This window comes from Taudactylus pleione, unplaced genomic scaffold, assembly GCF_031769625.1.
Source record: "Taudactylus pleione unplaced genomic scaffold, aTauple2 ptg000019l, whole genome shotgun sequence".
NCBI classification, from domain to species: Eukaryota; Metazoa; Chordata; class Amphibia; order Anura; family Myobatrachidae; genus Taudactylus; species Taudactylus pleione.
Window position 1 is genome coordinate 9,766,686 of NW_028284421.1, and position 25,469 is coordinate 9,792,154.

At 42.3% G+C, this 25,469-nt stretch overlaps 1 protein-coding gene across 1 annotated transcript in view; it reads right to left on the reverse strand.

The window, feature by feature from the left end:
* The window catches only part of THSD4 (thrombospondin type 1 domain containing 4), an 898,709-nt gene that overhangs the window by 281,045 nt on the left and 592,195 nt on the right, over positions 1-25,469 (reverse strand). The gene's annotated exons all lie outside the window — the stretch shown is intronic.

Genomic DNA, 25,469 nt, shown 5'->3' on the forward strand with positions numbered 1-25,469 from the left:
TACCATATCCAGTCAGTGTTTCACAGCAAAAGTTACCAAATCGTGTTTCAGTTTCATTGATCGAATTTTCACACACACACCCCCTAGCACCCATTAACACTTTCATCCACCCTATCAACTCCCATAAGATCTTCCCACACAGCAGCCATCAACTTATTCACCCATTAACACCCCCACTCAGCACCTAATAACTCCCCTTCCACCCCAACCACACAAAGACATACACATACAGATATACTGTATATACAGTATACACACATAAATTCTCTTTAGCAGGAAGAAGCCATTCAGCAGCATCGAGTTTTGGGGCAGTTCACATTCTAGGAACACATTTTAAATGGGTGAACTGGCAAGAAGTAGCACAACATTCAGTACCAACCACAAAAGGTTAAAAATTAGTGAGGCTACAACACTGACAATTCAGGGAAAGTCAAGTTTGGTTGGACTTTTTTCTGCTTATAGTGTGGAACCTGTCTGTCAACAGAAGATAAGGTGGAGATTAAGGTATGATCTTGTGATAGCAAACATAAGAGAAGTGCAGTGTAAGACTGGGGACACACTGGCCGACATTTTGTCTGTTCAATTGAACGGCCGATATATTATGTGTGCATCGGCCAGTGTGTACCAGCGATGTGTCTGTGAAAAACGTAATTCACAGACATACTGCGTCAGCTGTGCTGCATAGCCGATACCTACTATATCTGCAGATTATTGGGGCATCGTGCTGTGTGTCAGCCGCCCGCCCGAACACTTGCCGCATGGGCCGGCAGTGACTGACAGCTCAACTGGGCGGGCGCATGTAAATGCCCACCCAGTTCTGGCAGTCTGTACGCAGAACATATGTTCTGCACTGTCTGCAGATATTTCTACAGATAATCTGATCTGCAAATAAATCATTCAGGTGTGTATGCACCTTAACAATCAAGTGCAAGAGGCTAAAAAGAGAGATATAGTGGCACTGCAGCAGCCATGGGGTACAAAGATGTAAACTAGTTGCCATTTTACAAATGCATTGTAGAGGGTAATACAGAAATACAAGAAAATGATGATGAGAACATTGGTGTCACAAGGGGGGTGCGGGCTGCACCCGGATTATCACCCGCCGAGGGGTGACACCAAGGTGCAGACTCCCCCTCAGTGACAGGTGCTGCACTGTATAATTAAGTGCAGCACTCGACTCCTGACACTGTGAGGGAGCCGGCCGGTACTGCACAGGGTAGTCTGCACCTCCGGCACCCCCCCTGCCCCCAATAATAACGGGGCCACGGGGGTTCGGCCCCAAGGCCACGCCCCCTGCTAGCGAGGTCACACCCCTTCCCACGAGGCCACATCCCCTTTTTGGCATTGCGCAGCTCCACCACACACACAGCATCCCTCCCCGCACCGGGGGTGACACCGTGGAGAGGGACGACATGAGTTAACAGAAAAGTGACCTTTCTTTTAACTTAAAAATAACTATATAGAAGGGATTACTCGTTATTAAGTAACATAATAAATAATATTTACAGTCAAACGTTCTTTGTAGTATAATGGAACTACTTCTACATGTATTCTGAATTTAAGATTCGTGCCAAAATGTACCAAATCCCGATTTGTTTCCAAATGCTACAAAATCCAAATTTATTTGTTGAATAACTCCATAATAAAGGTGAAAATATCTATGTGATGTATGAAAATATGATGTTTGGCGCGGAAAGGATATGTGAGCAAAGAATGACCGAGGTCACTACCATTGCATATCCTCAGCGTTTTTTTTCCATTGCTGTAAAACTTGTTCAGATGGATTTGGTACCTTTTGCAAACAAGCTCCACATGCCAGTATGCATTGCTCACCATCAGTGCCGCAGTGTCTTCTCCAGGTATCTAAATACATAAGGGAGACAAGTATTCCTTATGGTAGTTGAGAGCTCCAGTGATTCCTGAGACTGTCTGCGTGTGTATGCATATACAGTATATATATGTATATATATATATATATATATACACACAGAATATATAAAATTATAATATATATATATATATAATGTTTAGATATCAAAAGCCACAGCACCTGAAATATTTTTATGAATGCAGCTGGTTTCCCATACTCATGGAGACAGAAACCTGATATTTAACACCTTTTAATAGAGCGTGCAGTTTATTTTTGCAGTGGTAAAATGACACTGAATAAACATACAGAAAAGTATACTAAATAAAACTGCTTTCCCATCAGTGCTGTGATGAAAGTGTAAAATCAGGCCGACAAGATCCAAGTTGGCCGTGTCATCGGGATATTAATTAGGATTCATAAGAGATTTCTTTGTTTCATTTTTGCTCAGATGATTATTAAATCTTTAAGATGCATTATATTTGTAGCCTCAGGGAAGGCAAAGTAAGTGTCAACACGTGTGGAGTGCTCATTAGGAATCTTTATTATTTGCAAACACATGGGAGGATGAGAACAGAACAAAATAATAAAAAGTGTATGTAACATACTAAGTAAATATTCTTAATGACATAAGAAAGTTGTAACAGATCATTTATTCATGATTATAATAATTTAATTTTAATTATTTTTTATCATCATTGGTTCAACAAGAAAAATATAGCTGAAATACTGTTCTTTGTGTTCCCAGAGTAGTAATTAATGAGCAGAAAATGTTGAATAAAATTTAAACACATTGTTTTTTTCCCACAGAGTTAAGAATGCCTTACCCCTGGCCAGAACAAAGGGGATGCAGTCATTATGTTGACATTTACAATGTCGGCAATCATAATGTCAACACCACAATGTTGATGGTTATGATGTCAACATTGTTGAAATGTTGACAAGTTCACAAAGTCATTCTTAGAATGCTGACAGTTAGGGTTAGGCTGTGGGAGGTTAGAGGGTTAGAGTTGGGTTGCAAGGAGAGGGTTAGAGTTAGAGGGTAATGGTACATACACACGGTACAACTTGCACAACCAACGATATCGCTGATAGACTTCCCTTCAACTTTCTGTAGTGCAGGGCAAACAATTTTGGCTGTACACACTGATAGATATCTATGATAGATATTTCAGTGAAGTCATCTCAACATGCAAATCATGTTGAAATTGTCCAAGTTGGCCTGCATGTACGGAAGACCATAGATATCTTTATCGTCCATGAGGGAACGCGTACCGTAAAGCTGCATACACACACAAAGATTTTCTGTCCAACCATCCAACTAGTTGATTGGTTGGAATGAAAATCTGCTAACGTATGGGAGTAAATAATGATCAGCAATTTGCTCCTAAATGCCAGAAAACAGATGAAAATGGTCGTTCAGACAAGTTTGTTAAATATTTGATCTAAACAATTTGTTCAAACAACAGTTTTTGTCAATTTTCCTGCATTTGGGAGCAAATTGCTGATTGTCATTTCCTTTCATACCTTACCATATTTTCATTCCAACCAATCTACTAGTTTGATGGTTAGACAGAAAATCTTTAGGTGTATATGCAGCTTTGGTCATTTAGCAGGGAGAGGGTTAGGGTTAGACTGTGGCAGGATAGAGGGATAGAGTTAGGCTGCAGGGAGTGGGTTAGGCTGCAAGAGGTGAGGTTATTGTTAGGCTGCAGGAGGGAAGGTTAGGGATTGGCACTTGAGGAGGGTTAGAGGTTCATGATGTTCACTGTCAAAACCGCCTCAGAAACAGGTGGAAGTCATCAGCTGTCCAACGGACCCGGAAGACACCGCTGGGGTCGCAGGACCAGGTAAGTCACCACTGGATCACTAGGAACATTTTGTCAACATCATATTCATGTTGATATTTCATCAGTGTTGACATGATAAATGTCAGCTTGGTCAATGCTTCATGTGGACATTATGAATCTCGACAAAATATAATGAAAATATAATTGCTGTTAAATACCCTGATATACAACACATCCTCACAGTTAGAAATTAATACTAAGACACATAGTCATAATGACTATTATATAAAGTGATGTAAGTATAAGAGAGCAGACAGGAAGGAAGGAGGTTCATAAAAGAAATTATTTGCATGAACAGAGTTACATTAAGGACAGCAAATGTTTAGGGAGTAAAGGGGTCCCAATATGTTTTGGGGTTTTCTAATATTCTTTATGATCTACTGTATGTGTCCAATGAATTATATACAGTACATATAAATTAATATAACCCTAGTAGAGAACAAAATATTTAAAACATTGTACAGTAGCTGCCTAATAAAATTGTTAGAAGGCGATGCCTCATGAATAGTCACCGCTTATCACTGCTGAGTCCTGGCCTGATTGCCTAGAATGTGAACGCACGTGGTTAAGCATTGCAGCAGTCATGATCACTATACTGATTTTCATTAAATGCCCCTGTGCAGTCACAGTCTTTCATTGTGTCAAAATGGTTTAAACAGGCAATGAAGACTTATGGTGCGTACAGAAGGGACGATCGACAACTATATCGTTGTTTGATCTCCCGGGTGTGCTGGACGATCGATAACGATCATCCAGCACACCATGTACCAACCAACGACTATAACAACCTATAGTAACCTGGTCAATATCGACCTGGTTGGCCTGCATGCATGGGCGATGGTCGATATTGATATCGATCATACGTGCCCGCGCATCACAGGTCGTTGGTGGGCGAAAAATGCACACAATATGAATAATGATATGATCGATATCATTATCGTTCATATCGTCCATTTTAATCATACCGTATGTATATGTACGCACCTTTAGCATCATTGCCACTGATAGCTTCAGTCTCATTTGTGCTTTCCTGCTCCAGGAAATGGTTGATCTGAACTTGTGTTTAAAATATCTGTACTTGTGTTTCAAAGAGCCAAAAATGAAAATTTTCCTATTTTGCCAACCTGAGATTTTTAGGCCTAAAGTTGGTAAGATGTAGAAAAAAAACATAATTTTCAAAATCTAATTAACACATTTTTGGTAACAAACTACTAGTACCTCTCACATAAAACTGAAACCTGATATTTGTTTCCAAGCTGAGATAATGGCACCCTAAAAGGTCATATTTTCGCACATATTTTGTTTTGTTGGGCCCTTTTTTACACCATTAAAGTGAAATAAGGTAATCTATGCATCAAACCAAAAATATAGCCCAAACTTTGTTGAAAACAATGGTTTTTGTCCCAAGGCTCTACCACATCCCAGTCCTGAGATACCTGTATTTTCATTTGCATAAATGTCTAGAAACACAAAAATCACTGTCTGCCATGATGGCCACCGATTCGAAAAGGAAGCAAGTAAAAAAAAATATTAGTGGTTTTGAACTATTGGCATATAGGGGAGATAACTGAAAAAAAAAATGGTCAAGCAACCAGTGTTGGACCACTTCACATGGATTAACCCCCTTATCATCCAACCTGACTACTATATATATTTTACTATTTAGGTTATAATTGCAGGAGTATTATTAACACTTTAGGAGTACTGCACACTCATCATTTTTAGATAATGTCTTTATCCACAGTGAAGTTCTGTTGGTTCTGGTAAGCATATATAGCTTTATGGCAAGGATTGCAGTTATAGGTGAAGTTGAGGCTCTGGTTCAAATAATTCATCAAGTGCTGTTGTATGAGTCATAACATACATTGAAGAACAGAGACATGAACTTACCCAAGTCATATGATTAGGTATATTAACCCATATAATCAGTGAACAAGAATACTTCCCTACGCTCCTGGAATGTTCAGGAGAATCTCAAGTGATTATTTTGACTTCCCGCATCCAGCCCTCTTCTTTAATGAAGTGGTATAGCAGGGTTTGATTATGTAATTTGTAGCGAATTGCACCCTGCTTCTATAATGCCATACATCACATCAATGTGAAGAGGGGGGTGGGACCACAATCACCTGGATTGCATTGCCACAATCCCTGTACTTGCTACTTGGACATCCATAAAGTAGATAGATAACGCTTGTCCTTGTTATATACATTAAGACTGTGAAGGGCGATTCCCACTAGTCCTCCACAGTGTCAGGTGCCATAGATCACAAAATGACTTGTCCCCTACCACCCCAGATGACAGTAGGTCGTGGCATAGGGCAATGGGCATGAAGAAATTTTGAGGAAGAAAATGGAAAAGGCTGGTGGGAAGGATTTTAAGCCACTAAATCTCTTCATCCTAGTACCTACAGAGATGGGGGTCCTGTCGTTTTAAAGAAAGTCCCCTCTTTCAAACTAAGTGCCCCCATACAATCTAATATCTGCCGATCAGACATTAACCATTACAGTACAGAAAAATAACTAAGGTGAAGGATCGAGGAGATCCCCCTTAATCTAGCTTCATTAAATTCATTTGAAAGAACAAGGGGGATCACTTCTTTCCAATTTTGCGTCCCCCTAGTTGCTAATTCATATTTACCTATGATTAGATCACCATACACTATTACCCAACTAAGATATATACCAGGCACCAAGAAAGCATTAATCAAGTCAAAAAAAGTGCGGGCTGTTGCTCACTACCTGGGAATATTGCCAGTCTTTCCAACAACAAGAAGTACAGAAAGTAAAAAGGTGGAAAAGCGCTGCAAACACAAACACCATGCAGTAAAAGGTAATTTGTATATAATATAATTGTTTAATAAACGCTCATTAAAATGATGTAATAATACAGTAATACATGTATATGGACATATCACAAAACCAGTAATATGTCTCTCATGACAAATGGTAAAAAATGGAGCATCTATATGAATATAAGTAGCACATGCAATTGAAAAGCACTATTCACAAACTTTACCTAAAGCTGATAGATCCAAAATCGCAACAATGTGCAAAAATATTGTCACTTAGAGGACTAGAAAAATGTGTCCATATTGTTGGAAAGCAAATAAGAAATACAATGTCTGTAGAAAAGGAATGTCCTGTTTTAATCTACTACTATTTGTAGCACGAATAACGTGGCTATATTGTAGCCTAAAGCAAATGTCCACACATAATTCACATAACGCAAAATATCACCTCCTCGGATAAACAGATCTTGTGTGCTGTTATCAATAAGCCCTCCAACAGCACAGTGGGATCGCTGCTTAATGGGAGATCTCCATGTGGTGGCCAATAGTGAATCCAGGGGTGCAGGTATGCAATAATAGATGAAGAGCAGCTAATCCAACTCCATGCAATTATTTGGAGCTGTACATATAGTATGGCGGTACCCAAATTTGAAAGAGGGAGAACCTCGTTTTCAAATTATATAGCCCCTTAATAGCAGTCTGGTGATCACCTTGCACTACACTGTACCCTATCTCACCCATACTGGCCAGAACAAACATGGGGGCTGCAAGTAATAATGTGCGAGTACGGGATGAGTTTGGGCCGCAAGCAGGGCGAGTTGCAATGGCAATTCAAACCTTCACAACTAATTGGATTGAACTCTTGTGCCATCAGCCTGCTTCCCCTACCCTTTAGATTGTAAGCTCAATTGAGCAAGGCTCACCTCCCTCGTGTTCCCACTATCTACTTCTCTTGCACACTACCTTCATTCTACACCACCTCCTTGGGTTCTCTACCCTTGTACTCCACTTCTTCGCTGTTTTATCACCACCTTCATTGGCTCTAAACCTATTTATTGTACCCACTTTAATGGGTATAATGGGTACATGCTTTGAAAAGTTCCCTTGCTCCCCCTGCCTCAGAAGCTGTGCTTATGGTTGAAGTGTATTTTGTTATTTGTTTTACTGTAGTGTACTGTTTACAGTACTGCAGTGGCGTCACTATGGGTGGTGACACGCTCTGAGGGATTTAGGTAATCTTTGCGTGAAAGGGGGCATGGCCTTATGCCCATGAGGCCATGCCCCCTGATATGTGCCATTTTGGGGGCTTGACTGCATGTCTCTGCTCCGTTTTCGTCACACTGGGGGTTTGCCCAGCTCTCCAGGAGATACTGGGAATCCCCCAGGCTCTCAAAGCACCAGATTCTGGTAAGCAAGTTATTACCCCTACTAACAACAGTTTTTCAATACACAATGGCTAATTACTTTTATATTAAATTATAGGTTTGCTTCCTGTAGATAGTAATACACAGCAGCCATATTTAGATCCAGTATATAAGACACACTTTCTGGCCTTATGGACTTACCTTTGAAAAAGCTGCCAGTTAAGACAGCGAAACGCATCTGCTGACCTACCCTGTCAGCAGTGACCTCATTCTAAATATTTTTATGCATGCTATCAGTTCTATGCCCAAAGCCATATGTGCACTACTTACATTCTGCTATATTGTCCATTTTGTAGAGACTCTCTCTCCTTATTACAGCTGCATTGGAAGAAACCCCTATAGTACTGCCTGATTGTTTATGATTATTTAATATAATACCATGCACATCACACAATCGTTCACATTAAAGTCCATACTCTGATTGAGAAAGTGTACCTAGCATCAATGGGGATGTCTCAGCCATTGCTCATTCAGCTGCACACTTGTACACCAGGGAAGGGCTTGTACTGGCATTTAAATAAAGTTGCAGACCAGTGATCGGCAAAACACGCAGACATGGACCATGCCGCATCTGACTCATAATAAGCTGCTTAATGGGTATATTCAAGACATAACATTGTAGTCAACTGTGAATGAGACTAAAGTAAGACAGCTATTTCAGGCAAATGTTCTTTGTGGGGCAATACAATCCCAGAAATTAATAAATTATATACAATATATATTCCTACTACAATTTACTGTCAGCATCTTGAGCCGGTAAATACCCCACCACCCCACCCCACCCAGAGGGGAGGACAGAGATCAAAGAGATCAAAGAGAAGGAAATGAAGGAGAGACAGAGAAGAGAGAGAGAGACAAAAATGAGAGAGAGAGATAAGGAGGGTTAAGGTGGAAGACGGAGGCAAAATAAAAAAAAACATTCTGTAACAATGGGCGAATGACATGTCTAAAATATTTTATAATATAAATATTATATATTATATAATATAAAAGCCAGGCAATGACAGGCATTACATGTATATAGAGCCAGCAAAAGAGCCCCAGATCTATTTTGACAGTTGGTGTCACATGGGTTTATTTAAAAGGCCAAAACAAAGGGTGTTTTGCTATTAAAGGTATTTCCCTTTTACATTTTGGGATTAACCATGCCTGGAAGTGCCACTTAGTAAACAAAATATCCTCAGCGCCTGACCAGCACACAATATCAATATATAAATGTAGGTAGATTTATTTATTACCAGTTGTTTATAGAACACATATTCTGCAGTGCTTTACAGAGAGAATATTTGTCCATTCACATTAGTCCCTGCCCTAATGGAGCTTACAATCTATATTCCCTATCACATGCACACACACACATACTGTACACACACAGGTTAATTTTTTGTTGGGATCCAATTAACCAACCAGTATAATTTTGCATAATTAAAACCTGCAACAGCGGAAAAATAAGAGTTGTTGCCAACTCATTAAAAAAAAAAGAGCAGACCTGCGCTGGTAAACTTTTTTAAAAACCATAGAATGAATCATATAAATATCATGTAGGAAGTCACATATACCACCATGCACATATATATCATTTATTTAACTACATGAGGTACATAAACATCTAGCTGAAAGCTCAAGTCCTATCTAAACATAGAAAAACATTTACAAAGATACACATTCCAATTCAGGCTAAATTCTTGACTTATGGTAACTATTGTATCCAATTAGTTTCTTTTCAATTGACATACAGTATCACAAGAGCACTGGAAACAATGTATAAAAATTCAACTAAAGATATACTGAACGTCACAAGAGCAAGTGTCTCTTATATATGCAGCTGCAACTCTGTTGTTTATAATCCCATACTATCAGACACTGTAATATATGTAGTATATATGTAGTATACAGCTTATAGTTCCAATTTAAATTGCTTAATAGTCCTGTGTACAGTCAGGTGCATAAATATTGGGACATTGAAAGAATTTTCATATTTTGGCCTCTATTCACCACCACAATGTCTTTGAAATGAAACAAACAAGATGTGCTTTAACTGCAGACTTTCAGATTTAGGGGCCTATTCATCAACACTAAAATAACGTTTTTAAGGACATTTTCCTTAAATAACGTTATTTTGGTATTCATGTAGCCACTTAGATATCACAGATATCTCCTTGCTAAGTTCCCCTGCGTTAATTTCCACACTCCCCATACATTAGTATGGGGATGTGGAAATTATGGTATTCATCAAATTCCGAAAATTATCAATTTTCGGAATTTGATGCAGTTACTATTCGCCACTGTGAGGTGGCGAATAGCAGGTGAAACTTACCTGTATCCGAGTGTGCAGGTCCCCTGATGAGTCCCTCCGGCGCTCTGCTCCGTCCTCAGGCATTGGAGGCTGGTCGGACATGTGTGCTCCCCAGCAGAGCACAAGAAAGTTTAGAGAAAAAAAAAAAAGTTGTTTTTTTTCTAATCTATCATGTGGTCTGCTGGGAAACCACATGACAGACCAGCAGGACGGAGCCGGAGGCTGCTGCGCGGACAGGTAAGTCGGGGGGGAAGGTGAGCGGAGGGGGGGAACGAAACTTAACGCATCTGTAGGCAGTGCTGCTCATGCGCTGGTTTTACAGATGTAACAGCGCATGCGCAGCAGTGTTTCCAGATGCGATAAGGTAGTGTAGGAAGGGAAAAGTATCTATTTCCCGAAAAGCTGTCATTGCAAAAATTACAGCTTTTCGGAATAGATACTTATGGAGAGGTGGAATGATGAATTCCACCTATAATTAGCTAGAACTCCATGAGAGTTCTAAAGCTAATTATCTCCAGAGAATTTTTAGGTTTAAAGAATAGGCCCCTTAATTTGAGGGTAATTACATCCAAATCAGGTGAACGGTGTAGGAATTACAACGGTTTCTATATGTGCCTCCCACTTTTTAAGGGGCCAAAAGTAATGGGACAATCTAAACAATCCTAAATATAACTTTCACTTTTTAATACTTTGTTGCAAATCCTTTGCAGGCAATTACAACCTGAAGTCTGGAACGCATAGACATCACCAGATGCTGGGTTTCATCCCTGGTGATGCTCTGCCAGGCCTCTACTGCAAATGTCTTCAGTTCCTGCTTGTTCTTGGGGCATTTTCCCTTCAGTTTTGTCTTCATCAAGTGAAATGCATGCTCAATCGGATTCAGGTCAGGGGATTGACTTGGCCATTGCATAACATTCCACTTTTTAGCCTTAAAAAACTCTTTGGTTGCTTTTGCAGTATGCTTCTGGTCATTGTCCATCTGCACTGTGAAGCGCCGTCCAATGAGTTCTGAAGCATTTGACTGAATATGAGCATATAATATTGCCCGAAACACTTCAGAATTCATTCTGCTGCTTTTGTCAGCAGTCACATCATCAATAAATACAAGGGAATCAGTTCCATTGGCAGCCATACATGCCCACGCCATGACACTACCACCACCATGCTTCACTGATGAGGTGGTATGTTTTGGATCATGAGCAGTTCCTTTCCTTCTCCATACTCTTCTCTTCCCATCACTCTGGTACAAGTTGATCTTTGTCTCATCTGTCCATAGGATGTTGTTCCAGAACTGTAATGGCTTTTTTAGATGTTGTTTGGCAAACTCTAATCTGGTCTTCCTGTTTCTGTGGCTCACCAATGCTTTACATCTTGTGGTGAACCCTCTATATTCACTCTTGTGAAGTCTTCTCTTGATTGTTGACTTTGACACATATACACCTACCTCCTGGAGAGTGTTCTTGATTTGGCCAACTGTTGTGAAGGGGTTTTTCTTCACCAGGGAAATAATTCCTTTGTCATCCACCACAGTTGTTTTCCGTGGTCTTCCGGGTCTTTTGGTGTTGCTGAGCTCTCTCCGGTGCATTCTTTCTTTTTAAGAATGTTTCAAACAGTTGATTTGGCCACACGTAATGTTTTTGCTATCTCTCTGATGGGTTTGTTTTGATTTTTCAGCCTAATGATGGCTTGCTTCACTGATAGTGACAGCTCTTTGGATCTCATATTTAGAATCAACTCCAGACCTTTTACCTGCTTAATTGATAATGAAATAATGAGGGAATAGCCCACACCTGTCCAGGAAATAGCTTTTGAGTTGATAGTCCCATTACTTTTGGCCCCTTAAAAAGTGGGAGGCACATATAGAAACCGTTGTAATTCCTACACCGTTCACCTGATTTGGATGTAATTACCCTCAAATTAAATCTGAAAGTCTGCAGTTAAAGCACATCTTGTTTGTTTCATTTCAAAGCTATTGTGGTGGTGAATAGAGGCCAAAATATGAACATTCTGTCAATGTCACAATATTTATGCACCTGACTGTATATTGAGGGATCCCTACATTCTTGAGGAACACACTGGTAATTTACCAGGACTGAGGGCCAGCTGTGAGAGCTAATGTACTGCTCATGGCCGACCAGTGGTAGCTGGAGAACCCTCCCAGCTTTCTATAAAATTCCTGAGTCTGACTTTTTTGCAATATGACCAGGAGCACCAGGGATAACTAAGAACCAAGTCCGGCCCCGGCGTCACTTTTTCCTGTGTTGCCAGAATGCCAGGAGATTTAGTGCGGGCTACAGTTGACAGATCAGGTTGAAAGCTGTATTTATACGCCAGTGCAGGAAATCACCGCTTACTTCTTTGTCTACTTGTTATCACTAACAATAAGGTACTGTGATAGGATCACTGGTAAAGTGGTCTGTGGCAGGTACATTTGTCCCAGATTCCTGTCTTTTGTGTTTTAAACCCCCAGGAGAAAGTCTGCAGTGTAGCAGGCTTGAGTTTCGGCTTTTTGAAAAGCCGGTTTGGGACCTGGGGGTTGTGGGTGAGAGGAGAGGGAGGGCTCCACCCACGGCCACTCCAGGTTTTGGTACTCGCAGCCTGGTAACAGGCTTGTTAGTTTTCCACCTGAGAGTGGCCAATATAAGCCTAGTGTGTTTAGGGCTGAGTGTCTCACCTGGGAGAGCAGGCAGGGAGTTTGCTCAGAGACACTTGAAAAACCTATTTGTGAGTACTGTGCTGTGCTTTGTTGCTGGCGAGGGCATTAGGCCCTGCCAGGTTCTGGTAGTGAGGGAACTACCTGTGAAGTTAGTGCCCCGACAGGGCTAGGATTTATATTTATGTTTTCTTTATATTTCTGTCATTGTACAATAAAGACTGGCGCCGACCAGCTTGTACTTGCATCCAGACTGGTGTGCTGCTTCCCTGCTGCTGTGTGTGTGTGTGTAAGGAAGGAGTCCTCTACCCAGGAGAGGGACCCCCTAACCTAACTGTGTCACAATATGGTAGAGAATGCGGGCACCCACACACACTGAACTTGCAGCAAGAGGAAAACTTTCCATTTAAAAATTAAAGGGACAGACGCCCAATTTGTGAGAGTGGAAATAACACTGTGTCCTTGGAGTCCCATAGAGGAGGCATCAGCCAATGCTCAGAGAGGCAAGGTTCAGCTTCCAATCTACACCCCAGGACAAAATGGAGGAAATTATTAAGGCCTTGCTCCAAGCTACAGCAGCTCAGCAGGAAGCTACCAGGGCTCAGCAGGAGACTAACAGACTTCAACAGGACTCCATTGAGGAAAACAGCCAGGCCATAAAAGAGGTGATACAGCACCTGGTCGCCCGACCCAGCGATGTTAATACTGGTTCTCCCACCCCCACTCACTCCGTACGAGCCAGTCACTTCCTCCAAAAGATGACTTTGGGCGATGATGTGGAGGCCTATCTCGCCGCATTTGAGAGAACGGCCAAAAGGGAGAGTTGGCCCAAGGAGCAGTGGGCAAGTCTGGTGGCACCTTTTTTGTCTGGGGAGCCACAAAAACCATATTTCAACTTATGCCTGGCTGATGCCAAGGACTATAAAAAACTAAAACAGGAGATCCTAACTCGCTTGGGAGTCACCACCTTTGTTCGTGCCCAACGGGTCCACCGCTGGGAGATCCATAAGGACAAGCCTCCACGTTCACAGATGCATGACCTCGTCCATCTGTCCTCAAAATGGCTACAGCCCGAGACGCTGACGGGACCACAGATCGTGGAAAGGGTCGTGATGGACCGGTACCTGCGATCATTACCTGTGACTCTGCGCAAGTGGGTGAGCCATGCAGACCCTAAGTCCGCGGACCAGTTGGTCGAGCTGGTGGAGAGGTACGTGGCAGCTGAGGAGCTGATGAGTATGCCCCACCGAGCCCCGATGGCGCACCGGCGAACTCCCAGAGACACTGGTAAGACTGTTCCAGGGGAGAAGGGTGCTGGGCGGTGGAATGTACCTAAGACTGAGGGTGTAGATCCTGGAGACAGGCCTGCCAGGCCGGGAAGGTTCTTGCCCCGTAAACGACTAGACATTAATATGACTCAGTGTTTCCGATGTGGTGGCTTCGGTCATATTGCCGCTAATTGTGCACTTACAACTGAACCTATGCAATGTGATACTGCTCATGTCTACCGCAGGGGGTCTTTCTTTGCACAGATAGCCTGTACGGCTGACCGGCAGGCTGAGACTGATAAGCACATGTGTGTACTCACTGTAGATGGCAACCGAGTAGAGGCACTGTTAGACTCTGGTAACTTGGTGACACTTATAAAAGCTGAGCTGGTGAACCCCTTGAGACATACAGGGAAAACTGTTGGTGTGACCTCCATACATGGGGATACTCGATATTATGTTACGGCTGAGGTGAACATCGAGACACCATGTGGCTCTGCTATAGTTTCTGTGGGTTTGGTGCATGGTCTGGTGTACGATGCAATATTGGGGAGAGACTTTGCTCACTTCTGGAAGTTGTGGGAAAGCCGTTTTTTGATCCAGAGGTGAACAACCCCGATCCATTTGAGAAGGTTGTCGATGTAGTGGAGGAGGGAGTTTCTTCTGAGTCAGAGTTATTCCCTTTTTCTACTATGGTTGGCGAACTAGAGAATGCGGAACGTGACGGTGGCCCGCCAACTGATGTGCCTCCCATTGAGGTGGGAAGTGTTGTTGGGCCAGGTGATCGTCTGCCTGATTTAGAGGTCAGAAGAGAGGTCTTTGCCGTGGAGCAGTTGAATGACCCTACTTTGGTAAAAGCCAGGGAGAACGTAAAAGTAGTTGATGGTAAACCCGTAGACCCTGATAGTCCTTTGTCCTATCCCCACATGGCAATGTGTCAGGATTTGTTATATCAGGTGACTAAGAAGGGGGAAGATGTTGTGGAACAACTAATAGTTCCCAAAGCCTACAGAAGAACAGTGTTGGATCTGGCCCATGGTCATATAACGGCAGGCCATCTAGGGGTAGAGAACACCACTGAGCGAATAATGCAGAGGTTTTTCTGGCCCGGGCTTCATAAAGAGGTATCTGACTTTTGCGCATCCTGCCCTGAGTGTCAGTATCATGCTCCCAGGCCACATTTTAACGGTCCACTAGTTCCATTGCCTATCAAAGAGGTGCCGTTTGAAGGAATAGCGATGGATTTGGTTGGACCCTTAATGAAGTCTGCCAGGGGACACCAGTACATTCTGGTCATAATGGATTACGCTACCAGGTACCCGGAAGCGATCCCGTTGCGCAATACGTCAACCAAGACAATTGCCAGAGAGCTAGTTCATGTCTTTAGCAGGCTGGGTATACCTAAGGAGATACTAACTGACCAGGGTACACCGTTTATGTCCAAAGTCATGAAAGAGTTATCCCGCCTGTTCAAAATCGAACAGTTAAGAACTTCGGTTTATCACCCCCAAACCGATGGCCTGGTCGAGAGCTTTAACAAGACGTTAAAACACATGCTTAGGAAAGTGGTCGACAAGGATGGTAGGGATTGGGACTACTTATTGCCGTATTTATTGTTGGCCATAAGAGAAGTTCCCCAGTCCTCCACCGGGTTTTCACCCTTCGACTTGTTGTATGGGAGCCACCCAAGGGGGTTACTAGACATTGCCAAAGAGACATGGGAGGGGCAGTCTAGTCCTTACAAAACCGTGATTGAGTATGTTTCTCAAATGCAGGAGAGAATTGCTGCGGTAGTGCCGATAGTGAGAGAGCACCTGGAACAGGCTCAACAGGCACAGCAGAGAGTATACAACTGCAATGCTTGGTTACGCAGCTTTGCTCCTGGGGACAGAGTGTTAGTATTGGTTCCCACTGTGGAAAATAAACTTTTGGCAAAATGGCAAGGGCCTTTTGAAATCTTAGAAAGAGTGGGGCAGGTCAATTACAAAGTTTACCAGCCGGGGAAAAGAAAGCCAGAACAGATATACCATATAAATCTGTTAAAGTCCTGGAAAGATAGAACGGTACTGTCGGCCGTCCGAGACCCTCCAGTAAGTCCAGGGCCCTTAGTTCCCGAAGTGACAGTGGCAAAAACCCTGTTGGCAATTCAACAACAAGAGGTCAAGGAGTTTCTGATTAGAAATAGGGTGCTGTTCTCTGACGTACCTGGGAAAACCTCGGTCATTAAACATGACATCATCACTGACCCAGGGGTTAAAGTTAATCTAAAGCCCTATAGGTTACCAGAAGCACAAAGAGAATCGGTGTCGAAAGAAATTAAAAATATGCTAGAGTTAGGGGTTATTGAAGAATCACATAGTGAATGGTCAAGTCCCATTGTGTTAATTCCAAAGCCCGACGGGAGTGTGCGTTTCTGCAATGACTTCCGAAAGTTGAACAGTGTTTCAAAATTCGATGCCTACCCAATGCCAAGAGTGGAGGAACTGATTGAGAGACTAGGGACAGCAAGGTATTTAACCACTCTTGACCTAACCAAAGGGTATTGGCAAGTACCGTTAACCGAGAGCGCCAAACAAAAGACAGCTTTTTCAGCGCCAGAGGGCTTGTTTCAGTACAAGATGTTGCCCTTCTGGCTACATGGGGCACCTGCTACCTTCCAAAGAATGATGGACAGGATTCTAAGGCCCCATAGACGGTATGCGGCTGCTTATCTGGATGACGTGGTAGTTCATAGTCCTGATTGGCAGTCTCACTTACCCAGGGTACAAGCAGTGTTGGACTCCATCTATAAGGCAGGTTTGACAGCCAACCCAAAAAAGTGTTGTCTAGGCATGGAGGAAGTAAAATATCTGGGATACACCAGTGGCAGAGGCCTGATAAAGCCTCAGCTCAATAAAGTTGATGCCATACAAAACTGGCCACGGCCTCTGAATAAGAAGCAGGTGAGAGCCATCTTGGGAATTACGGGGTACTACAGGAGGCTTATACCCAACTTTGCCACCATGGCAGTCCCACTGACCTGACCTGACCAAAGGCAAACAAAAAGTCATGGTAGAATGGAGTCCTGAGGCAGAGAAAGCTTTTCAGGAGTTGAAAGTAGCGTTGTGTTCCCAACCAGTCCTGATGACTCCTAATTTTGAAAGGGAATTCATAGTACAAACCGATGCATCAGAAGTAGGTATAGGAGCGGTCCTGTCCCAGAACAAAGAGGGTGAGGAAGACCCTATTTTCTATCTTAGCAGAAAGTTGAATGTACATGAGAGAAACTATGCCACAGTGGAGAAGGAGGCGTTGGCCATAAAGTGGGCGTTAGAGGCTCTCAGGTACTACTTGGTTGGAAGAAAGTTCAAATTGATCACTGACCCTGCCCCTCTGAAGTGGATGTCTGAAAATAAGGACAGTAATGCGAGAATTACAAGATGGTTCTTGGCGTTACAAACTTTTAAATTTTCAGTGGAACACAGGCCAGGAAGCCAGCTGGCCAATGCTGACGCGTTGTCACGCGTTCATTGTTTGGGGGCTTCAGTTGTTCCGCCCCACAGGTCGAAACAACGGGGGGGGGGATATGTGATAGGATCACTGGTAAAGTGGTCTGTGGCAGGTACATTTGTCCCAGATTCCTGTCTTTTGTGTTTTAAACCCCCAGGAGAAAGTCTGCAGTGTAGCAGGCTTGAGTTTCGGCTTTTTGAAAAGCCGGTTTGGGACCTGGGGGTTGTGGGTGAGAGGAGAGGGAGGGCTCCACCTACGGCCACTCCAGGTTTTGGTACTCGCAGCCTGGTAACAGGCTTGTTAGTTTTCCACCTGAGAGTGGCCAATATAAGCCTAGTGTGTTTAGGGCTGAGTGTCTCACCTGGGAGAGCAGGCAGGGAGTTTGCTCAGAGACACTTGAAAAACCTATTTGTGAGTACTGTGCTGTGCTTTGTTGCTGGCAAGGGCATTAGGCCCTGCCAGGTTCTGGTAGTGAGGGAACTACATGTGAAGTTAGTGCCCCGACAGGGCTAGGATTTATATTTATGTTTTCTTTATATTTCTGTCATTGTACAATAAAGACTGGCGCCGACCAGCTTGTACTTGCATCCAGACTGGTGTGCTGCTTCCCTGCTGCTGTGTGTGTCTGTGTAAGGAAGGAGTCCTCTACCCAGAAGAGGGACCCCCTAACCTAACTGTCACAATACAAACAGCCACCAGACCCGGTCAGAGGTGACTGCATATATCAAGTAATGGAGAGCAGCAACGCGTTTCAGTCACTCCTATGGCCTTTTTCAAAATGCTTGCTCTCACTCAATAGTAGTCCCAATAAATAGCAGGATCCATTCCTTTATTGGCTGAATCAAAATTGGATTTGTGTTTCACATATTAATGTCTTCAATGTCATTCATGAATAAGTCATGTATTTATACATAAAATAAACCAAATACAAAAAGACATCTTCTACAACATAATATTTTACATATAATTGGATGAGAGTATCATTATTTAAAATCTTTTAACCATAAACCTAAAAATTTTGAAATTCTTAAATCATTGCAGAGTTCATAATTAGTTTCAACCTATCACATTATGTATAGAGGGATGTTTATTTAAAAAAAAAAATTCTGCATATCTCTGCAGCCAAACATATTTCCAAATAAAGTATCCGCTTATGCATAAAAATATACATGTATACAGATGTCTGCAGCTTTTTATATATATACATATTAATTCTATATATTAGTTCCAAATATATAACCAAATAGGTAAATATATATATGTATTTTTTATATATATTATCCTTTTTCATTACCACATAACAATATTGTGGAGGGAGGAATAAATTGACTACAAGACATTTATATTATTATCCACATTAGAAGGGAAGGGGAAATTGAGGACGGAAGAGCATGGCAAGAGACACAAGAATGGGGAAAGAAAGATACTGAAATTTCAGAGGGTAAGTACAACTATATAGAAGTATGATAATAGTGCAGAGGTAGTAAAATGAACCCCCACACTGAGGACCCATCCTTTCGCCTACTTAACAGCGTACAATAACCCTGCATGATGAAAAAAATATATAAAATTTGAATTCATTGGTCCATAAGACCTTCCAGTATTCAGAAGTCTACTTGCAGTGCTTCATGTTCATGCAAGCTTCTCTTTCTTGTTCCCTGAAAAAAGCCTTTTCATAGCTCAGAAAATTACATTAGATTTCAGCATTAAAACTTAAACTTTATTTTTTAACAGTTTTTAGTTTACATTTGTACCATTTCATGTTATTCACTGGATTTGAATTACTTAAATTTCAATAAAAACTAGAAAAAATTGGATTTTCTAGTTATGAATTGAGTTTATTTAATTATGTATGTTCATTTAATTGGTACCTATGGCAAACTCATCACACTAGATATTTTTATTTCACAAAAATATCAATTTTCAAGGGAAAAAAGTGTCAGGTTTAAATTGGCTCTAAGATTTTTTTTTTCAGTGCCCACACAAGATGTGTTACAAACTGCTAAGTTTGAGATTTACTGTCTTTGATGGGTCTTTCCTGCAATGCAAAAAACATCTGCAAGTACCTCTACTTAACTGAAGGCTCTAACCACAATTAATTGTGCCAAGGGACTACAAAAACAAAAAACATAAAAGTAATAAAAATAAATTTTACTGTAGCTTAAGTTAATTCGGTCAAACAATAAAACATTGAAAAAAGTGGTTTCTTAATTCACAATAACATATTTTAATCCTTGCACTGCTGTAGGACTGTAGAAAGAAACAAAATACTCCGTTTGTTGCATATACAGTACTGTATCTTGTCATTAGAGAATATAATTTATTTACATTATAAACAGTAGCACCACTTGCAACAAAAATCAATAAAAATAATTCTATCATGCACACATCAGGAACTGCTGCAATATCGTAAACCATATATTTAAAATCATCTATACAGTACTGTACTCAAAGGTTCAGTAAATCACCTTAATCTCATTTTGAAAGTGTATAAAACATTCAGCATTTAAAACTTTAGCCACATACATTTTGTTTTCTGATCTCCAGAATATCCATAGTTTAGTATATTATTATGCCATATATCCACATTTAGTTGCATATTTTTGTTCTCTTCCAAGGGTTGAATGATGAGCAATTGTGAACATGCCGAAACATCCAGACACAACGGACCATGTCTACAGTATGTGAATGTGCGATATGAAGAATAACCTTCTGATACTACCTTATTTCCCAGTTACTGTCAGCAACGGAGCAGGGTAATTTTGCGCTCTGTCCTGGCTCTGCCCCCAAACACGTGACGTCATGATGTCACACCAAGGGGTGGAACCACCACAACCAGTGAGTAGAGGCTGCAGGACACTCTGGATAGCTCTGCAGTATAAATGTAGGGTGTCATTCCAGGCACTCTGCAGGCAAAATGCAGGGGTCATGGGGCAGTGATAGTGCCACCCCCAGGGCTCTGCTTGCACACCCATAGTTACGAACAGGTCACTGTAGCACCTACATAAAACCAGGTCATCAGTGCTTTCAGTGGCCCATGAAAGGTTTTCTATAATTAGACACTAAAATTGTATCCTATTTCTGCCTCTTTAGTACCATGAATCTTTATAACTCTTTTCGACTCTATGTAATTGACCATTGCCTGCACCTGACCTCTCTTTTGAATGGTAATATTCAGTGGCAGCAGTGGGGCGCAGTCCAAACTTCAAATAGGGGAGCCACACCAACTGCCAGAGAGTCCTGGCTGGTGATGTTTGGGTGGCAGTTAGTGTGGCTGTACTATTTGAATTTTGGACTGCGTTTTACAGCCCCACCTCTGGAGCCGCCACGGGTAATATTTTACCATAATTGAATACACTCTCAGAATGTTCAGTAGACTCACAAATTTCAGGTAGCTCTCCCAAACTTGATAAATGAGAACAACCTCCTACTGTAGGTTTGTCCACTCCTTCAGAGAAGTGGGTAGACTTAGGGCTCAATGATGCAATTTGAGGTGAATTGCGTCATTGAGGCCGTGTCCCATTGCACAATTCCGTAAAGCCTGGCCCAGATAGAAAGTCTGCAAGTATATATATATGCCTTGTTGTCTTCATAGTAATTGAGCTTGGCCTGATTACCTTGAACAAAAAAAAGTTTTCATTGCAATATTCATGCAGCCTCTTGACAGACAGCAGTACAGCACCTCTGCGCAGCTACGTTGATGACAGGTGTGGCTGACACGCACACAATAAAAATTGTTTATTTATTATTTTGGGCAGCAGCCCCTTGACAGACAGGAGCACAGCACCCCTGCGCACCTACGCCGATGACAGTGACAGCAAGGTGTGGCTGACAAGCACACAAAAAAATTTTGACAAAAAAAGACAATATATATATATTTTTTTCAGCTCCAGAACTTGGGCCCAGAGCACAGATTGGTCACGACTGGAGTCGGGCAGTACTAGCTTGCATTGCTGACTTGCTAGATCTTGTGCGGCTAAGCCTAACACACACAGACACACAGACAATTATTAGAAAAAAAGACAATTGATTTAAAATTTTTATGCTACAGTACTTGGGCCCAGAGCACAGATTGATCACGACTGGAGTCGGGCAGCACTAGGTTGCGTTGCCGACTTGCTAGATCTTGTGCGGCTAAGCCTAACACGCACAATTATTACAAAAAAAGACAATTGATTTTAATTTTTATGTATTAAGGCCTAAGGTGCCTGAGTGCAGCGGTCCCCTCTTCCTCGGCATTACCATCTGCCCAGTGATATTCTGGAAGATGGCGCATGCGCACAGGAGAGCAAAGGCCCTGGCACACTGCCAGGGTCTTTGCATGGCACCATCTTCCTGAAGATCTCACTGGGAAGATGGCATCCTTAGGACGCTCCAGTCAGCGCTGCACTTACAGGGGCTGACAGACCAGCCCCCTCAATGCGAGGTAATAATGTTGGGCGCTAAAGGGGCGGACCGGCACAGGGCGCATTTAAGTCTTGTTATGTCTCTGAATATGTACACACCAGCAGATCGGGTCACAGTAAAGTGCACAGACAGACGCTCACTTTTGCCTGCAATAAATTCCGAGTAGGATGTACTAAAAAAGACAACAGTGAATATTCTGCAAACAGTGTATTAAGGCAAGATGTGACTTACAAAACCCACTACTGCCCATGGCATATGTTTTTTTCCTAACACTGGTTATTAGTGCTACTATGGGGCTGATACAGAGTTGCACGCTACTGAGTTAGCATCTTTTGCTGTAGTCACATTTGTGACTTTATGCTAATGCTTGTATAAGCCCTACCACTAGTGTACAAGTGTGTGTCTGACTGTGCAAAGACTGGGATACCCACTTCATGCATCTTTACATGCAACAATCCTGCTTAGTGCATTTTTAGATGCAACCATAGGACACATCATCTGCCCGATTCCAGATGCAGATTTGTGTATAGCCCCATATGTGAGCAATTAAACATCTGAAGGCCTGATTCAGAGATGGACATTATTCCTCCAATGGAGCAATGTTTTATTAGTGTGCATGTGTGAAAAGTCCAGGAATCCCTTACTGCACAAACCCAAGTATCTTATGACATTCACAATTGTGTATGGCATCGCTAACACAGAAGTGGTTTGCCATCGCTGGGCATATCAGGTTGGAGGCTGGGAGGTGATCTAAAGTGATTGCAAAAGGTTCAGCTTCATGGGAGTGTAATGGGAGTGTCACCGGCGTGTCTGGGAATGCTGCAGAGTCTGTCATTGCAAATACAATGCTTCAGAAGCCATATTTAGTTGGATTTTCAGAGAGCAGCTAGAATAGACGTTAGGCTACCGCAAATGATGGTGTTGTGACCAATGTTGCGCCAATGTTGGTGTGTTTACAAATGCGCAGACCACACAGTCTGAAGGTGGGCACTCATCGCTTTTACACTGCTTCACCTCGTCCCCCAACAAAGGGAAGGCTGAGATTATCATTTACATATTCCCGCATCCACTACTGCGAGTGCGGCTGCATTACCAACCATCTCTGAATTAGGCCCTGAGTTCCCAACCACTTCTGTGACATGCCCACAACACTCCCATAACACACCCATTAGACAGTGCATCTCTGTGCATCTGAATAGCCACCTCCTAGTTAATGCCCAGAAATGCCCAATACATTTCTGAGACCATGCGCCTCAGTCACTATTGCGCCTCTGTGCGTACACACCATGTGACACATGCACTGTGATTTTGTTTGTGACTTATGCTGGCCATACACGCTACAGTTATCGGGGCGATCCGCCTGATATCGGCGGATCGCCCCGATAATTGTACCGTGTGGGGGGGTGACCGAGGGTTAAATATTGCTCGGTCGGGCATGCCAGATTGTCCAGCATGCCCGTCCGATGTGATATTTACCCGGTAAACTGTCGGCCGCATCGGGCAGTGTATGCCCAGCGCGGCCGACAGACATACATTTCCTGAGTTCCTTCATACGGAAGGAACAGGGAAATGTCTCCTCCTCTGGGGGCGGAGAGCGGAAATCTCACAGTGTATGCCGGCGACTTCTGCGGCTGACAGCTGGCCAGATAAAATGTGTGTCGGTCTGACAGGCATTTTATCTGGCCGTGTATGCCCAGCATAAGGTGCATGCACAGTTGAAAATTCTTGGCCATTTTCATGAATATCAGCATTGCATGTGACTCAGAATCAGGCCCCATGGGTCGCAATGATATTCACGCAGTTGGCTGATATTTGAAGCACAGCGCATGTGTCTGAGACACACTACACATGGTTCTGAGATGCAGACTGAATATAGATGCAGAGAATGTGGTTAGTAGTGGGTGTTGCTGGGACGTAACAGGGGTGGCTGGCAGACACAGGCATGTTGCCAGCAGCGACTACATCTAAGATGCCAGGTCCAGGTGGGAAACGGCACCTGCCATAGAGCTAGTGCAAGTTTTGATGGTGCGTCCAATGGAACATGCCAAAAATGTACCAAGACAAATTAACGCAGCAGCCAGACACTGCAAGTGGGCGTCTCAGTATTTGGAAAATCGACCATGGTATTGGCATAAAAAAGGCTGCACATTAGGCACATGAGCCTAATGTAGTGCAATATTATGTGTTTATTAGAGGGAGAAAGTCAGAGCATTTTATGTAAAGGGAGAATGTTATAAATAGAAGAATATATATTTTTTTAAAAATACATAATAGGTTAAATGTAAATAAGTTTCTTTCTGTGTCAACTTGGCAAAATGTTAAATGAAAATACTTATTTGCAGAAAACTGCTATTATCTGCAACATGTGCTGTAAAATTTTGAAGCGATGACAAAGAAATAATAATGTATTTATTTTGTGTATTGTCTGAATATTTGTCGGTCTATGTAATAATAATCGCAGACCAGCCGCAATTATGTATCTATCCATATCGCCTGGGGAACTTACATTTTTAATGAAAATATCCCCACTATGTACAAAGGGGAACTCGCATGTGCACAGCGGCAGCTTCCAGAGCTGGCTGGGGGCTGAGAGAGAGAAAGACTGAAAGATCTCTCTACTGCACCTGGAGCCTCCATAGGCTTACAGTAGTTTACACCATATGATGATGGCGTAAACTACCGGGGCTAAACTCCGAAAAGCAATCTGAAGTGCTAATTAGCACTCTAAGATTTCTGTGAAATCTCCTGCATTGTGCCATTAGTACGAGAAGCAACAATACATAAAACTATGCAGAAACAGCAGTTTCTGCATAATTTTATATTTAAAAAGCTTGATACATAGGCCTGATTGATACATAGGCCTCTTAAGGAGCACCACAGTGTCAGACTAAGGTATGCAGGGCCCACCAATTAATATCAGAACTCTAAAATGTATGGTTCTATAACACATATGTAGCAGAAATAACAAATACTTGCTTCAAAATAGGGACTAATAACACTGATGCAATTAAGTAAAAATGATATCCCCCAGATTGTTCCTAAAGGCACCATTCATATATGTCCCATGATCTGCCTATTTTACAATCAATTCACCAATCTTATCAAGAACCTAAGCTAGATCATACTTGCCTACTTTTGAAAAAGCATTTCAGGGAGTTGTGGAAGTCAGTGGCAAACGCAGGATTTCTAGAGGGGGGTTTCCAAATGCTTGATTTTAGAGTGAATGTGGCCAGTCCATGAAGAGGGCAGAATTAGTACTCAACCAGTTTAATTATGCGTCATACAAAGTGTATCATAATTCCAGCATATACAGGACCAGCGATCACAGTAAGCCATTAAATGCAGCAGTAGGGCCATCCTTCCTGAGCTGAATGTTTTTATTTTAGATGTGAGCACCATTCCAGACTATTGGAGCAAGTCCGGGAG